The sequence below is a fragment of the Gadus chalcogrammus genome, chromosome 16 (assembly GCF_026213295.1).
Source record: "Gadus chalcogrammus isolate NIFS_2021 chromosome 16, NIFS_Gcha_1.0, whole genome shotgun sequence".
NCBI lineage: Eukaryota > Metazoa > Chordata > Actinopteri > Gadiformes > Gadidae > Gadus > Gadus chalcogrammus.
This window is the reverse complement of record NC_079427.1, coordinates 24,035,237-24,037,682: the sequence shown is the minus strand read 5'-3', so window position 1 is coordinate 24,037,682 and position 2,446 is coordinate 24,035,237. Positions and strand designations below refer to the sequence as shown.

The window sequence follows — 2,446 nt, the reverse complement described above, 5'->3', positions numbered from 1 at the left end:
CAAACTGGAGGACACAGCAACATTTTATATATGCAATTGGCAATGCTTCAAGATGTTAGTGTTTTTTAGGTCATAGTGTTCTGAGAGGAAACATGTGTTAAGTTATGGCAGCATTGTTTGTGGTGTGGTTGTTGTAGTGCATTTTGCACCAAGGTTAACAGATATGCAGAGGTGTGTGTCTCTAAAGCCCACTGTGTTAAGTGATAGGGAAAAGTGACCATAGTATGGGTACATGACCGAAAACGATAGGAAAAAACTGTAACACTGTCAATGAGCCAAATGTTTATTTTAGATTATTATATTCTGGTGTTCTGTAAAAAAAAAAAAAAAAAGTTTTGTTTACTATTAGAGAGAGCTATAAACATGTCATTGAGTGGGAGTGTTAAGTATATTAGTGAATATAAATGCAGGTGCAAAGCCATGTTTAAGTAGCCTACAAAGAGACTTCATTATATGAGCATGCGTGCCTGCGTGCACTGTTTAATGTCATGTGATCATGCGCAGAATAAACGGTCCGTGTTAGTTCCCCGACCAAAGAGACGATGGCGGTCGTGTGTGTTTTTCTCCTGTGAATAATGTCTAACGCAACACCCATGTTAACTGTCAAACGCACCGGGGGCATGCTTTAAGTTTATTTTTTTATTTTTTATCGCAATTAACGCATGTGCAGAATGATCCTCCCCGTGCATCCCACCCGCTCTGTACTACAGTCACTTCAACGTTGTGGCTTTCCCATGATCAGAGTAGCTGACTAACCACGGACCTATAACTGCTGCAAGTCAAGAAACTCATTTTAAGAATGCAAGGCAGAAAAGACCCTGGTACTGCTTTTAACCAGATGCTGTTCTTCTCTACATGCACATGCTCAGCATAATCGTCTGCATTGTTCACTGAAGTAAAACCCTTTGAGTAAACTGTTCAACAAAATAACTTGTCCCTACCACAGCCCGTGTTCTAATAAAGACAATCTACTTATGAGGATTCTTTTATTTCCTGAAAGCACAAAAAAAATAAAGTAATTTATATTGGGTATGTTTTTAGAGCAGGGAACAGTAGCCTATCCCAGTTTGCACCTCACCCACCTATAACTTATGTTCCAACATTTGGATCTCCAAAGCATCCTTTTGCATCTTTTGAATTGTTACAATTGCATGGAGGTTGGTGAGGGCATCTGGTTCAAGTAGGGCGATGACGCCATCAGTAACTGGAAGAAGATGATTAGACAGTGCAATTATTACTTGAGCCAGAATATTGCCCCATCTTATTTGCAACGCGCTGGGTTGCGTGTACATATTTAATTATTTTGAATAACCAACCTCTTATACTGTAAAGGCACTTCTATCCTGGGGGGTGGGGGGGATCAGAGGAGCTCCCCCCAGGGATGCCCTCAGCCACAGGACGCATACTCTGTTGGCTGAGGGCCATCTCCTCAGCCTCTGTGAGGGCTGCAGGTGGTGGACCCCCTCCAGTCTGCCGGGCCTCTGCATTTTTTCGATTTGCTAACATGGAGGAAAATGTTACCCTAATATTCAGTAAGCGCTATTTTGAAGACACATATATATTTATAATGCATTTTGCCTAGGTGTAGCCTTCTAATATATCTAAATCCTATTAAATATTGGCAGTGTTGGGGTGGCTGGGAAATGTAGGCCTACTACTTACATTTACTGCTTAAATATAGTATACAAATATATAATACATGTTGAACATAGCTGTTAAATTAGGTAGAGCCGGCAAAACAGCACAATTGATTTGATTTCAATTAAACATTAGTTTACCTGTTTAAACTATATTTTTGTACTTCATTTGCTGCGAAGTCCTCGTGGGGCAACTCGGGGTTGCGTAAATTGACACACACACACACACACACACACACACACACACACACACACACACACACACACACACACACACACACACACACACACACACACACAATTTACATATTGAATAAGTGGAAGATATTAAACTTTCCTCTTATTTTATTTTATTTTACTAATTTATCTGACTCACGCATTGACTTGTTCAGCTATTTCCTGCCAAGCTCTCTCTCGCGTTCTCGCTGCCGCGGCGGTATTGCTTTTTTTTGTTAAAATGGGTAACTGCTCGGCATACACGTTCATTAGAATTTCCAATTCCGTGGGGGAAAAGTAAGTGGATCTACGCTTTTGGTCCATGTTTGATCATGTTATCAGAGATCCATTGATGATGGCTCTTCATAGTCAACAGGCACGCCCTCAACCCAGAGTGAACATACTCAGAGTTGATTAACCCAACGCTGATCACCTGTTCTGAAACCGAAAACCCAGAGTTGCTTTTCAACCCTGAACTCTGAGTCAACCAACTCAGAGCGCAGGATTAAACTCAGAGTATGTTAAACCAGCTACCTGACACAGGGCTCTGGTATCTCCACTGAAATTGTTTATATTATTTTATGCCATGGTCT

At 41.0% G+C, this 2,446-nt stretch overlaps 1 long non-coding RNA gene across 1 annotated transcript; it reads right to left on the bottom strand.

Annotated features, from left to right (window-relative positions):
* Positions 1 to 1,116: 1,116 nt before the first annotated feature.
* LOC130406544 (uncharacterized) lies at positions 1,117 to 1,957 on the bottom strand. The gene is made up of 3 exons (XR_008904468.1): positions 1,779 to 1,957; positions 1,317 to 1,499; positions 1,117 to 1,204 (listed from the first exon to the last, which is right to left on the bottom strand). It is a non-coding gene; the product is annotated as an uncharacterized LOC130406544 (long non-coding RNA).
* Positions 1,958 to 2,446: the final 489 nt, after the last annotated feature.